We start from the raw sequence: 16,568 nt of genomic DNA on the forward strand, positions 1-16,568 counted from the left end.
AAATTGGAACGCAAAGTTATAAAATAACCTTAAAAAGGTGTTTCATTCATGTACAAAAGTTGGATAGCTACTAGAAGAATTTTAAAGATTCATATAAATTAAATACAATTGAATAAAATTCAAAGAGAACCCACCCTCTGATCACATTGTCAGAAAAGATGAAACACACAGTGTCCTAGAAAAAGGCAAGGGAAGGGATTCTGTCTTCAGTTCTAAGCAATCCTTTTTGAGATCAACATAATCAAGGTGGACGAGTTCAAAGATTGAAACTTGAAAGGAGTGGAGTCTAGAAACCATGGAGAGAGAAACTGGAGTTATCCCCAGGACAGAATAATTCAGGGACTGGTATTCCTATCAACCTTTACACAGGCCAGAGTCCCAGAAGTAGTCAGCTTTGTAATCAATCTGGCTTCATGGTAATTTTAACACAGTCATTAACCTAGTGGGCCTCACACTTTCCTCCTAATTCTACAATTCCACAACTCTCTTTCACTGTTTACCCCCAATCCTGTGTTCAGATTTAAACTGTCCTTTTATCTCTGTAACAACTCTTTGAACATTTCTTAGATTCTAGTGACTCAAGAGCCCCCTCTTTTAGAATCTTCATCTTACCCCTAAATGATTCTTTTCTTAAAAATATATTCAAATATGTAATTCCTAGGTTTAAAACATTAAAAAAAAGATGCCCACTAAGATGAAGCTAAATTTAATATTTCTCTATAGCTTTAACGTGCTAATTTACACTATGATTCTACAAGGTGAGAAGAAAGATGGTAGTGATAGCCTATTATTTTGTGTCTTACAGACTTACTTGATGATAGATGCAATCTTTCCTTTGCACTCCTCAATTATGTGGCATGGCTAATGTTCCGTAGAACACACTTCGAGAAATACTGCTCTACAGAATTCTACAAGTTAATGCGTTTCTTTTTTCTGTAAACTTCCTTCTCCTAGTTTTTGGGACAATAGCCTTTCCCCGAGGTTTGGACTAGAGTCTTTCAACTTAGACAAATCTTCTGCATATATATCTTCATCCAGTTTTCAAAATTTTTGTTCTCTATGCTCCACCCCAGCCCCCCACCACTGCTGGCCTTTGGTTTGTTTCAGATACTTGCTCCACTCTCAAAATTCCACTCATACCTCTCTAAAATTGATTCTCAAATATTAGTTCCTTCTGAAGTGGCAGCATAGTGGTTTGGTTCAACAAAATGATGGTGAAGGAGGTTAAACTTCAGGTCTACTTATTAGCTGTATGACCTTGGGTTTTAGTAGTATTTGCTCAACAAATTTGGAAAATTAAGTTAGGTTTCAGGAAAAATGCATCAAATATTTTTTATAAATTATTATTTTCTTTCCTGCTTCAAGTTCTTTTCTAAACCCAGGGCTATCGTCACTGCTGAGCATTATAAATTTCCCCAGCACCTCAAACTTCAGATATTTAAGGACCAAACCCACTTCACTGAACTCTACACATCAACATTTCTTCATTTTCCTATTGTAAATAATAGTACTGCCACTTGCATAATCACTATGGCTCAAAACTCAGTACTTGCTTTTTTTTTTATACCACACTCAAGAATTTGTTAGTTTCTGTCAAATTTTCTTCCCCACTTCATCCTAATCTCATTTCTCCCCCTCACCATCATCAGCACTTTAGTTCAGTGGAATCACTGAACACCTAGACGGTGGCATTCATCTACTTAACCATTCTTTCTGGAATTTAAGGCACTTGAATGAAACTGTCACAGCATTTTCTAAAATTCTCTTACCTATCGGTCTTCTTTCAAACTGATATTTAAGGTAAAATCCATTCTCTCTTGAATGAAAACTTGATATTTTATTGTCTACTATTCTCAAATTTAAAAACTGCTTTGGTTCTACAGTTAGATTAAATTTCCTCTTTCATATTCTATTTTGTGGTACTTCTGGTAGTGTGCCTAGTATTAGAGTTTTGGGCAAGTATGCAGTTCTCCCAATAGATTATGATCACTGAATACAAAGTCTTCCCTGGTGGTTCAGTCGGTAAAGAGACTGCCTGCAATGCTGGAGGCCTGGGTTCAGCCCCTGAGTCAGGAAGATCCCCTGGAGAAGGAAATGGCAACCCACTCCAGTATTCTTGCCTGGTAAATTCCATGGACAGAGGAGCCTGGTGGGCTACAGTCCATGGGGTCACAAAGAGTCAGACATTATTGAGTGTAACACTTGACACCTGACTGAATACAAACACAATGTAATACATCCTCTTTATAACTTTCCATAGTGGTTGAGAAATGAATGACATGACTATTTGTGAGTTTTTAAATATACTTTCATGACTTGACTCATATAATATATAGCCTCTTTCTCTTTTGCTGGTCATTTTCCCCTTAAGTGATGAGTTTCTTTTTAGAACTACTATAATACCCTATCTAGCCAATAAGACACATAGATAGATACATACTTGTTATCTGAGTGCAGATCTAAAGTTTCCAATCAGACTACAATTTCATAAAAGCATGATTTATCTACAATACTTTCTCCCAAGTTAAGCAATTTTCAAGAAGCTCCTGAATAAACAAAGCAGCATATTTTATTAGAAAATTCAATACATTCAACATTACTTATTCCTATATAATTGCCCAGATTTCTAGAAGTTATTACTGTATGTTCAGGAACCACTGAGCACATGGTGAAGTTTTAGAGCAAAAGCAATCAATATACAACATTAGAAATAAAAATCCTAATGGATTTTCTCTACTCACTGTGTTAAATCCCCTATTACACATTCTGTTGGGGGTGATTCTTTTTTAAAACTTAAACATGCTCTAAGCCCTTCAACAAACTTAAACCAAGTCTAAAGCCCTTTTCTTGGGCTTTAGGCCTTTTTCTTGGCCCATAAGCCTTATAGGATCTGAACCCTGTGTCTTCTCCCACTTCACCAGCTTCTGTTTTGCTATATACTGTACTCGGTGTTTAGCATACCAGTGGGCCAGAGTAACCAGTTAATGAATAATGACTTGAAAATTATTTTTTAAATGAAAATTAAATTTTATAATTGCTTAAAAGTATATTTCTAAAAAAAATTTATATTCTTGTGGAGTACCTTTGATATTCAATTTATCCCTTCTCACATTTAAAATCATGTTTGGAGAACTCTATTTTTCTCCTTCACCCCCTTTTTCCATCTGTAAAACTGCAGAAATTCTCAGCTAGTGGTTACATCTCAGGGAGGTAGAAAACATTAACAAGGTCATATTTTAAAATGCTCAAGATTTCTCTGGATGAAAGATGTTACTAAGTATAAAGTATAATTACCATTTCTGATAGGATTACATTCTGGATGGGAAAGTATAAATGGGAGTCCCTAGAGGAAGAAGAACACTAATGGTTTAAGTGAGATGCTGAACCCTAAGGATAAACTAATTTAAGTCCAAGCTCCAGAGTTAAAAAGAAAGTAATTTTAACTGGATTAAATAATGCCACCCATTGCAAAAGAACAGCCTGCCATTTACATAAGACATAATTTAAAGTGGATTTTCTGGAACTCTATGTAATGTGCAGTTATCTCATTTTATAAGCTGGGGCTGGAATCAAAGATTGCAGTACACTGTGATGGAATGAAGAAGAACACACCAAGATGATTATGATATTTAATCACATTTCTTCTTGAGATAATCTCACATACTAAATAAACAACTTTAAATAATTTATTTAATGCAAAATTAGTGGAATTTAAAAACTAAGCATTTGAGAATATCACAAGAACTTGAATGTGTGTAACCTCTTTTCATTCTGTAAGGTCAGTGACCCACTATTTTTTTCACTTTTTGCTTCAGCTTTTCTCTAAGTGCCTAGCATATAGCACTGAAGCTCAGTAAATGCCTTTTAAAAAATAAATCATGAATTTTACAATCATTAATACTTTATAATTTCACATAGTGGAATAAGTTTTGATACTAATGTCTCAAAGAATGAGTCAGAAACCAAACAGAGAAAACTAGTTCAGTTCAGTTCAGTTGCTCAGTCTCTGTCCGATTCGTTGCAACTCCATGGACTGCAGCATGCCAGGCTTCCCTGTCCATCACCAACTCCAGGAGCCTACACAACTCATGTCCATCACATTGGTGATGCCATCCAACCATCTCAATCTCTGTTGTCCCCTTCTCCAGTCTTCAATCTTTCTCAGCATCAGGGTCTCTCCAATGAGTCAGTTCTTCACATCAGGTGGCCAAAGTATTGGAGTTTCAGCTTCAACATCAGTCCTTCCAATGAACACCCAGGACTGATCTCCTTTATGATGGACTGGTTGGATCTCCTTGCAGTCCAAGGGACTCTCAAGAGTCTTCTCCAACCACCACAGTTCAAAACCATCAATTCTTCAGTGCTCAGCTTTCTTCATAATCCAACTCTCACATCCATACATGACTATTGGAAAAACCACAGCTTTGACTAGATGGACCTTTGCTGACAAAGTAATGTCTCTGCTTTTTAATATGCTGTCTAGGTTGGTCATAGCTTTTCTTCCAAGGAGCAAGCATATTTTAATTTCATTAAAATTAAAATAGAAAACTAAAATGAGTAATATTCTTCTCTACGGTTCCTAATCCCGAATGGTGGGAAGTGCCTTGAATAGTCTTTTGTTGTTCAGTCACTAAGTCACGTCCAACTGCTTGCAACTCCATGGGCTGCAGCATGCCAGGCTTCCCTGTCCTTCACCATCTGCCATTGTTTGCTCAAACTCAAGTCCATTGAGTCAGTGATGCTATCCAGCAATCTCATCCTCTGTTGTCCCCTTCCTCCTCCTGACCTTGTCAATCTTTCCTGGTATCCGGTTCTTTTCCAATGAGTTAGCTTGTTGCATCAGGTGACCAAAGTATTGGAGCTTCAGCTTCAGCATCAGTCCTTCCAATGAATATTCAGGGTTGATTTCCTTTAGGATTGACTGGTCTGATTGCCTTGCTGTCTAAGAGACTCTCAAGAACCTTCTCCAGCACCAAAGTTTGAAAACAGCAGTTCTTTGGTGCTCAGCACTCTTTATGGTCTAACTCTAGTATTTAGTAATTTTAAATATTACTCCCTAGGTAAGAGATAAGGGTATAGATCAGATTGATTTACTCTAGTCTTGTAATCACTCCTGGCTTTCATGTGGCAGAAATTTCTCTGGGGTTAAGTGATCCACGTAACAGAATAACTTGAGATTAGTAAATGAGGTTTCATGCTAATAGTATAGACCATCTCAAGAAGAACTCATTCAGAAGCTTTGTGAGTTTACAAAGAGAATACTAGCTCAAATTCAGAGACACAGTAATATACCGTACACATAACCACTATATGCTACAATTATTAGGCCAGTTTCTAGAGAATTCAGAAATGGACAGAAAACAGTTGATAGCGTTTTCTTGGAAACGTCTCTGCCATTAACACTTCTTGCATAGGGTCCTCTGTTGTCTCACTGAGCTTTTGGATGTTCCCCCCTATTTTTTTAAACCAATTTTCAAATAATATCAAATACTTTTTGACTTAAAATATTATTACAATTTATTTTTTAACTCATTTCACTGTATTCTTCTACCCTGAATCTTTGCCAATTTTTGTTTTTGAATATGTCTTTCTACTTCTATAGAAACTGGCTCATGAGAATTTTTATTTTTCACATATAAAACTATAGGAGTCATTCAGGAATTTGTATTTTCTCATGAAATTGGTTAAAAGCTTTTCAAGGATATTCAGGTTATCTTTGTAGTTAGTCTTCAATTGGTCACTGAATATATACTAAGTATAATATATATTTAGTGATTTGCATGCTAAGTTACTTCAGTAGTGCCCAACTCTTTGTGACCCTAAGGACCAAAGCTTGCCAGACTTCTCTGTCTGTTAAATTCTTCAGGCAACAATACTGGAGTGGGTTGCCATGCCTTCCTCCAGGGGATCTTCCTGACCAAGGGATCAAATCCATGCCTCTTAAGTCTCCAGCACTGGCAGGTGGGTTCTTTATCTTGTCAAGTAAATATAATATGACCACATTATGCATAATATATTTTCTACTTACTTCTTCTTTATATATGTCATCAGTATATTTAAAAAGGCACTGTAAATTTTCAATAGAACAGGGTAGAAGAGATGATTATGTGATAGGTGTCTGGATTAGAAATGAAATGTAGAATACATACTGTTTTAAAGTCATAATCATCTGCTTGGTTCAGAAATTATTTTGTGAATTATAAAAGATATATAGATAGATATAGATATACACACTCAATATTTGAAGAAGTAGAATACTCGAGAGTAACATAAGCCCATTAGAAAATGAATACCATACTTAAAACCTGCAGATGTAACACAAACTTTAGCATTAGGGGACTATCAGAAGTTATCAACTGTCTTAACGAAGAAGTTGGACTTCCTGATGCTCTTCTAAATAGATTCCAAGTATATCTGTTTCATATTAATGTAGATATTCTTTACCAAACTTCACAATATGCTATTTAATATCAAGCTGAAGAAAGATGATGTGACTAGTTCTTTCTTGCCAAATACTGGAAAATTTAATTAAATAGACATTTGACTTCAAGTTGAAAATGAAATAAACTTTATCCTTTTAACTTTATTGACTGACCAAAGTAACACAAAAACATCAGTACTTCATCTGCAATAAGAACTCATATTGGATGAACTTTGTCTCTGTCAAGGATGTGATTACTAATGGAGGTGGTGGAGCCAGACTTAAAATCAAATTACTATGATGTGACAGCTTAATCTCAGACTTAACATAATCTTTATTCTACCACTTTGAAACTTCTTGGTGATTTAATAACACTCAATTTAAGGGTATAACATTATAAGCTTTAGGCATGCCAGTTAGAATTCTGGCATGCTAAATTGTTGGTTTGTCTAAAACTCTCATAAAATGGAATAAATTTTGCTTGGCGCTAAAGTGATCCATTTCCTTTGAAACTTGAAAAGAGTGAACGTGACAGTTTAAAGGTTAATCTGGTTATTTTGTGTAAGAAACTAAATAGCAGTGGCAATATTGAGTTAAAGTATGATAATAGAAGAGCATAAAACAAAAGCATACATTTTCTGTTATTATTCTAATCTTTTCACAAAAGTGAAGATCATTAAACCTCACAAAAGTAACAGTGAAAGAAAAATTGTCCTTAACTTCAAGTATTTTCATTCATGGATCCTGGCATTTTTCCCTGGGTTCTAATTACTATCACACTGGGAAACATTCTAAAAATGAAATTATATAATAGTTTGGGAAGATGAAGAAATCGCAAAGGAGCAAAAGGACTGGAGCGTGTTAATTTTCAAGATAAAAACTCACATTTTTCCACGAGCAGTCAAGAATACACTGAAGCTACTTGCAACGTGTCTGTGGAAGGATTAGGATCATTGTATTCTGGGATGTGGGTCAGAGAGGATCCTGCTGTGATTTATGTCGGAGAGTGTTTTGCCTATGTTCTCCTCTGGGAGTTTTATAGCTTCTGGTTTTACATTTAGATCTTTAATCCGTTTTGAGTTTATTTTTGTGTATGGTGTTAGAAAGTGTTCTAGTTTCATTCTTTTACAGGTGGTTGACCAGTTTTCCCAGCACAACTTGTTAAAGAGGTTATCTTTTTTCCATTGTATATCCTTGCCTCCTTTGTCGAAGATAAGGTGACCATAGGTTCATGGATTTATCTCTGGGCTTTCTATTCTGTTCCATTGATCTATATTTCTGTCTTTGTGCCAGTACCATACTGTCTTGATGACTGTGGCTTTGTAGTAGAGTCTGAAGTCAGGCAGATTGATTCCTCCAGTTCCATTCTTCTTTCTCAGGATTACCTTGGCTATTCGAGGTTTTTTGTATTTCCATACAAATTGTGAAATTATTTGTTCTAGTTCTGTGAAAAATACCGTTGGTAGTTTGATAGGGATTGCATTGAATCTATAGATTGCTTTGGGTAGTATAGCCATTTTGACAATATTGATTCTTCTAATCCATGAACACGGTATATTTCTCCATCTGTTTGTGTCCTCTTTGATTTCTTTCATCAGTGTTTTATAGTTTTCTATGTATAGGTCTTTTGTTTCTTAAGGTAGATATACTCCTAAGTATTTTATTCTTTTTGTTGCAATGGTGAATGGTATTGTTTCCTTAATTTCTCTTTCTGATTTCTCATTGTTAGTGTATAGGAATGCAAGAGATTTCTGTGTGTTAATTTTATATTCTGCAACTTTACTGTAAAATAAAAGCAAAAATAAACAAATGGGACCTAATGAAACTTAAAAGCTTTTGCACAACAAAGGAAACTATAAGCAAGGTGAAAAGATAGCCCTCAGATTGGGAGAAAATAATAGCAAACGAAGCAACAGACAAAGGATTAATCTCAAAAATATACAAGCAACTCCTCCAGCTCAACTCCAGAAAAATAAATGACCCAATCCAAAAATGGGCAAAAGAACTAAACAGACATTTCTCCAAGGAAGACATACAGATGGCTAACAAACACATGAAAAGATGCTCAACATCACTCATTATCAGAGAAATGCAAATCAAAACCACAATGAGGTACCATTATACGCCAGTCAGGATGGCTGCTATCCAAAAGTCTACAAGCAATAAATGCTGGAGAGGGTGTGGAGAAAAGGGAAACCCTCTTACACTGTTGGTGGGAATGCAAATTAGTACAGCCACTATGGAAAACAGTGTGGAGATTTCTTAAAAAGCTGGAAATAGAACTGCCATATGACCCAGCAATCCCACTTCTGGGCATACACACCAAGGAAACCAGATCTGAAAGAGACACGTGCACCCCAATGTTCATCGCAGCACTGTTTATAATAGCCAGGACATGGAAGCAACCCAGATGCCCATCAGCAGACGAATGGATGAGGAAGCTGTGGTACATATACACCATGGAATATTACTCAGCCATTAAAAAGAATTCATTTGAATCAGTTCTAATGAGATGGATGAAACTGGAGCCCATTATACAGAGCGAACTAAGCCAGAAAGATAAAGACCATTACAGTATACTAACACATATATATGGAATATAGAAAGATGGTAACGATAACCCTATATGCAAAACAGAAAAAGAGACTCAGATGTATAGAACAGACTTGTGGACTCTGGGAGAAGGAGAGGGTGGGATGTTTCAAGAGAACAGCATTGAAACATGTATATTATCTAGGGTGAAACAGATCACCAGCCCAGGTTGGGTGCATGAGACAAGTGCTCAGGCCTGGTGCACTGGGAAGACCCAGAGGGATCGGGTGGAGAGGGAGGTGGGAGGGGGGACCGGGATGGGGAATACATGTAAATCCATGGCTAATTCATTTCAATGTATGACAAAAACTACTGTAATGATGTAAAGTAATTAGCCTCCAACTAATAAAAATAAATGGAAAAAAATAAAATAAAATAAAATAAATAAAAAATAAAATGAGAAGCTTAAATTGGAAAAAAAAAAGGATCATTGAATTCCTCAAAGTATAAGAAATTTAACAAAATAAAATAATAATTATGAGATTGAGTTGGTGAGAGTGCTTCAAAATTGAAAGAAATATTCATAAGTCAAAAGGAAGAACTTAGTAAAGAAGGAAATAGTAGATGGTCACAACTATCATGGAGATATTGAAAAGCAAGCTCTGAGAAAATAAAATTTAACTCAAAGGAAAGTTTCACATGGTTTTTGATAAAATATTATCAGTAAATCAGTGGAGGAAAAATATGGTGGGGAAATAGCTACTAACTGCTTAAGGAATATCATTAAGGCTAAAACAAAAAAACAAAAAAACAAACTTCTAGCCCTCCTGACACAACAGAAATTAGTTCATTTGTGTCCTAGCCCTTCTGTTTTCTGAGTAGCTCAAAGTTACTTTGGTTCTTCCATCATAGTATTTTGATTAAGTGAGTTGTACTAGCTATGACAGATGTTATGCGATACTTCCAAAGTTTATTTAATAAAAACGTTCCAAGTTCAGTGACAGTACTGGTTCACAAAATACATGCCACAAATGTTAACAAAGGCTAAGAATTGTAGTGGTATTGGTCAATCACTTTGGTGGAGAATTATAAAAATCATAAGTTCAGTCCCGTCCAGTTTGACTCGATATACTGAACCATTAACTTCAGTCAGCAAACAGGTTTTCTTATTCAAGTAGCAAGTGCCTCACGCTGTTTGAAAGTAATATAAAACAAATGATTCTTAGTAGATTAACCAAGATCATCTTACTGGTAAAGATTTAAACATTATTCATCTTTTTACATATGAAGGAAAATGAAAATTTTCATCAATAGGAGAATGACTCAATACATGGTCTACATAAACCCATGAACTATTATAAAGCCACTAAAAAAGAACCAAATTATACCAGCTGACTCTGGCTAACTTCACAAGATATCATAAATGAAAGAAGAAAGATGCATATGCGATATGATCTAATTTTTGTAAAGACATACACACATACCTAGACACCCACATATATAAATCTCTATTCATGTAAAAATCTCCAAAGGATTCCTGAGTACAACTATCAAAAACATACACTGAATTATATGTTTATATGTGTGCCTATAGATATATATATATGTATGTATACATATACACACATATATATATTTATATATGCACATACATAAATACATATATATGTATGCTGTATATATATAAAAATTCCATCCTTGTAAAATCACATGTGTATATATCAATGTATAAATCAACACCTAAAATAACGGTTGGTACCAAAGATAGTTGAATTTACCTCCAGTTGTAGAAACTCAAGTAAACTTTACTTTCATCTTCATTTATATTTTTATAATATTTTTATTATTTGATCACTTATTCTTTATTTATGTAATCAGAAAAAAAGACACTTTGCTGTAGAAGAAAAAGGTAAGCAGACTGGTTTCAATGTAATCCATCAATCTGAAATCAGCCATGGACTGCCCATTTTCTCCTAGATAGTATGAACATTCTATGATAGTTGATATTTGATAAACAAGTATATTTGGTCATTAAGCAATAAAGCAATAGAGCTTGACATATATTCTTGAAGTATATTCTATACTGAACTATATTCTTTTTAAAATAAAATCATGCACTTTAATTAAAAAAAAAATTGTGGAAGGCTGAATAATGCCCTGTTTCTCAACTGTCCATACCATAATCCCTTGAGCCTGTGCATGTTTTAATTTTCATTGCAAAATGAACTTTTACAGGCGTGATTAAGTTAAGGATTTTGAGATGAGAAGACAATCCTGAATCATCCAGGTGAGCCTAAAATGGGTCCTTATCAAAGAGAAACAAGAGGGTCAGTGTCAGAGAAGAGACCTGAAGACAGAAGCAGAGGGTGGAGTGATGTGCTCTGAAGATGGAGGAAGGGGCCACAAGGCATAGAATTCAGGCAGCCTTTAGAAGCTGGAAAAGTCAAGGGAATGAACTCCCTAATAGCAATGGATTCCATCAGTAACCTTATTTTAGCCTTCTGACTTTCACATCTGTAAGGGAATAAAATTATCACCATGTTGCAATATAGGGGCAGTAGAAAACTAATGCAAGTGTTTAACAATTATTAACAGAAACAAAGCATTATAAATCAGATTCAGTTCAGAGAAAGACTTGCAAGATTTTTAAAATGGGAATTATACTACATAAATTTTTAAAAAAGCTCTAAGAATAAAACGATATAGCATAAGTGACAGTGATCACCCTACTCACTAATGAGTTTCTCTCTTGTACCCTTGTACTAACACAGATTCCTAAAGAAGATTCCCACCTCCCGATGGAAATTGTTTTAATGTCAAGCTAAGTTCAGCAAACATGACTCTAATTTTTAGGTATCACCCTAAAGAATAGTAAAACATTTTGCAAAAGATAGCTGATAAGAATTATCAGTTCCCAGATAAGAAGCTATTTTTACCAGCCTTTAATAAAATGAACAGAATTGCATGAGTCAAAGGGACCTGTATTCAAATCCCCACCCCTTCTTTCCACCCACCTAGTAAGCATGGGAACTTGGACAAAATAAGGACTAAGAATATTTTCCTGTGTTCCTTATTTTTTAATGGGAACTATATCACAAAGAGTCAGACACGACTGAGCGCCTGAACTGAACTGAACTGATACTACATAAATAAGCAAACTGCTATAGGACAAAATTGTTACGAAAAGCAAGTTGTGTGCCTGATGGACAGTGAGACCAAACAATACCAGAATGTCAGAGTCTGGAACAGAGAAGGAGATGGGTGGCTCATGCCTTAAAAAAACCAAAATTCCCGAAAGCTTTAGCAAAACCCTTTTCTAGGAAAGGTGAGAGAGGGGAGCAGTTAGTTGTTGCAAACTTCTTGGTGTCAGATCCTTTGTTCTTGAAGTCAGTAATAATGTTTCTGTAAATCTCTGCCGTTTGTGCATGCATGCTAAGTTACTTCAATCGTGTCCAACTCTTTTGTGATTCCATGGATGTTAGCCTGCCAGGCTCCTCTATCCATGGGATTCTCTAAGCTAGAATACTGGAGTGGGCTGCATGCCCTTCTCCAGGGGATCTTCCCAACCCAAGGAGCGAACCCCTGTCTCATGTCTCCTGCAATGACAGGTGGGTTATTTACCACTAGCACCACCTGCGAAACCCCAAATCTTTACCAAACAGAAGTTTTTCTCTGCCCTCTCAAGAAAGGACCAGGTCCTGAGGCAATACTTTCACCTTCTAGGGACTCAGTCCTGGGTAAGAGGAGGCAGATTTGAATCGGTAGCTTCCTCAGGCCACCAAAATGGCTGGGGAGGGTGGGACAGCAGTTCCCACAAACTGCAACCCAGGCAGACTGCCACTGCTAGTAGGTCACAGAGACAGGGATGGGGAAGATGTTCACCGCTGCCTCAATGAGGGCTCTGGAGCCCTGCCGAACACAGCCCCCAGTTTGTCCCCTGAACCCCCAGCTCACATGCTGGTTCAAGGCTGGGTGAGCGCGAGGGCCCCAGGGAGAAGGATGGGCTCCATCTCCTACCCCACTCTCCACTAAGGCCACCACTTCACCAACATTTGGCTAAAAGCCTCTTCCTAAGCGACACTCCTTGGCAGCTGGCTGCTTGTGGGTGGGATCCACTGCAGTGCTGACCAGAGGCTCAGCATGACCACTGAGGGTCCCTTATTAATGGCTGGTAGTAGTGAGAGGGCCTACTGTGGTGCAGACCAATGGCCAAGTGGGACGTGCTGCCTGGTAACAGGGTGAGCGGTAACGGCACAGAGAAGCAACTGCATGCTAAAGGCTGCCCTTGGCCTTGCTGTTAGGACATGATCCTGTATACAAAGTATTTAGCATAGTGTCAATACTTGGTACTTGCTCAGAGAACAATCTCTACTATTCGGAAAAATATTTCACTTTTCTCTAGCAATTTCTCCCTTTTATATTTTAATTTGGACAAAGAGAAAGAAAATCAAGTAGAAGAGTTACAAGCTATTTTTATTAAACACTCCACAATGTTCTTTCTCAATCAATTGTTTCCTGGACCATCAGCTTCTAAGTCACTCCAGTTTCCACTCCAATCAGAATGATCTGCTAAATGTTTCAGAACTACTTGCATCAAATAGTTACCTAGCAACCATCATTAATGTAAAATTAGATTTGAGTTTCTGTTAAAGTATACAGTATATACTGAAATAATTCAAAGATAGATGAATACTAGTCCATATCAGAATTTTAACTCTTAAAAACACTCTCAGGGAGAATATCTCAAGAGCCCAAATCAGGAAAGCACAATACTATTTATAGCTTGGGGCTTCCCTGGCGGGTCAGCAGTAAAGAATGATGTGGGTACAATCCCTAGTTCTGAAATATCCCCTGAAGAAGGAAATGGCAACCCACCCTGGTATTCTTGCTTGAAAAATCCCATGGACAGAGAAGACCTTTGTGGGCCTCAGTCCATGGGGTCACAAAGAATAGGACACAACTTAGCAACTAAAGAACAACAACAATTCAGAATTTTATTATTTATATAGTGTTTTCAACAATAGGCTAAGGTCTCTACCCATATTGTATGAAAGATTAAAATACTAATAGCAAATTTTTATCAAGCACTAATTACACGCCAGAAACTATTTTATTCTTTTGTGTGCATAGCTATTTGAAGAGTCAAAATAACTAATGTAAGTGCTTGCATTGAAAAGATAAATAACATTTTAAAGCACTAGATTCGTTTGAACATTTCTGGTAAACGGCGAGACTCTTCATCTATTTTTCATCAATGAGGCAGAAAAGATCCTTTCTGCCTTTCTAATACTTAAGTAAAATAAAATGGCCTTAATACATTGGTTCCTATTAGTTCTGAATCTTCAGCACTTTCAGAACCAATGACAAACGGGATTTTTAGTGAAGAGTTACCACCAGTGTTTAAGTTACTCCCTGATGATAAAGAAAAGGCATTTCAACATTTTAGAAAATATCATCTGACACCCCCAAGGAGCACAGCTGGTTAAGATTCAATCAAGTAATATAACATCAGAAAATCTTGAGTTTTGTGTTAGAATCAGTGCTAATCACAAATGTAGGCAAATGTTGAAAAATGACTGAAGGACTGCTGGGTCCTAAAGACAAAGAATAGTTTAAGTTTTTCACTTTACACTTATCACTCATTCTTTAAAAGAGTAACACATACCACATGTTGCAGGGTAGTCACTTCATAATTTATGAGATCTGAGCTTGATATTTGAAACTCATTCAATATGAGTATTAGTCCTTGATAATCTCCGCAATATTCTTTTACTAAGCAAGCACTTTTCCTGGAATTAAGCCTTGATGAATTTGGATAAATAGCTCGATAAATAGGATAGAACAGATCAGGATAAAGCCAGAATACATCCATAAGAAAAGTTTGTTAGAATCTGATATACACAGGCAACTACCAATTCAATCAGTGCTTGAGAAAACAGAATGAATACAGAAGGCAAAAAAAAAAAAAAAAAAGCCCTGTTACAGAAATAAATGCATTTTGTTTCCAACAAATTTGAATACGGTCTTCATATGAATTTTTCCTTTTGTGTTGATAAACTTAACAACAATGAATTTTCTAAGAGTAAGAATAGGAAAGAGAGCAAGTCAAGGAAAACAACAGTATAGGAAAGCCTATGCTCTGCCTTTTGAGAGAGATTCATTCCTCTTTGCCTTTTGAAAGAGATTCATTCTTTTCTTGTCTCCATAATTACATTTGCTGGGTTTTGTTTTGTTGTTTTTAACTGCAGACAGTTTTTAGAAACTATTAAATCTCAATGTAACTGAGCAGTGAATCTATTTCAAGCTACTTTAAAAACTAAAATGAGAAAAGATTTACTGCAGAAATTTGGATGTAAATTTGAAAGCTTCCAAAAGTAAATAGTTAGCCTATAGTGAACATAAAAGGCAATGGCACACCCCACCTCCTCTAAAAATGTTCACTTATTGGCTTTCTCTAGGTAATTTTGAAATAAATTTATGAGACATGTTACAAGACTTGAAATCAAGCTGTATGCACAAAAGATTGCTCTTTCATGATATTGATAAAGTTGGGTTTTTTGATAGCATTTTTCAATATGCTATCCTAAATTGTATTATGAAGAAGGAAATGGAAACCCACTCCAATATTCTTGCCTGGAGAATCCCATGGAAGGGGAGCCTGGTGGGCTGCTGTCCATGGGGTCACACAGAATAGGACACGACTGACGTGACTTAGCAGCAGCAGCAACTTGTATTAATTATAGTTTATATTGAAGGTAAAGAGACACAAAATAACCAAGTTATTCACATGAGGGCAATTTTGAATTTTGAAATCGTCATGGAAGAATTTTAATTATTATGAATTAGAATGCCAAATATCAATTAAAGGGGATCCATTTAAAACATATCTTATAAAGAAGGCCTTAATCACACCTTCTGTCTGTTACTGTTGTTCAGTTGCTCAGTCGTGTCTGACTCTTCGTGACCACATGGACTGCAACATGCCAGGATTCCCTGAACTTTACTGTCTTCCTGAGTTTGCGCAAACTCATGCTCACTGAATCAATGATGCCTCCAACCATCTCATCCTCTGTCATCCTCTTCTCTTACTAACCTCAATGTTTCCCAACATCAGGGCTTTTTCCAACGAGTCCACTGTTCTCATCTGTTGGTCAAAGTATTGGAGTTTCATCTTCATCATCAGTCCTTCCAATGAATATTTAGGGTTGATGGTCTTTAGCATTGACTGGTTTGATCTTCTTGTAGTTCAAGGGATTCTCAAGAGTCTTCTCCAACACCACAGTTCAAAAGCATCAATTCTTTGGCACTCAGCTTTGCGTATTCATACATGACTACTGGAAAAACCACAGCTTTCAGTATATGGACATTTGTTGGCAAAGTTAAAGTCTCTGCTTTTTAATACACTGTCTAGGTTTGTCATAGCTTTTCTTCCAAGGAGGAAGCATCTTTTAATTTTATGGCTGCAGTCATGGCCTGCAGTGATTTGAGAGCCCAAGAAAATGAAGTCTGTCACTGTTTCCATGCTTTCTCATGTATTTGCCATGAAGTGATGACTCATTGGAAAAGACCCTGATGCTGGAAGGGATTGGGGGCAGGAGGAGAAGGGGACGACAGA

The 16,568-nt window shown here is 36.4% G+C and overlaps 1 protein-coding gene across 33 annotated transcripts in view; it reads right to left on the minus strand.

Moving 5' to 3' along the window:
- Positions 1-16,568, minus strand: part of ADGRL3 (adhesion G protein-coupled receptor L3) — a 912,058-nt gene that overhangs the window by 343,270 nt on the left and 552,220 nt on the right. The gene's annotated exons all lie outside the window — the stretch shown is intronic.

This window comes from Odocoileus virginianus, chromosome 29, assembly GCF_023699985.2.
Source record: "Odocoileus virginianus isolate 20LAN1187 ecotype Illinois chromosome 29, Ovbor_1.2, whole genome shotgun sequence".
In the NCBI taxonomy this organism is placed as follows: domain Eukaryota; kingdom Metazoa; phylum Chordata; class Mammalia; order Artiodactyla; family Cervidae; genus Odocoileus; species Odocoileus virginianus.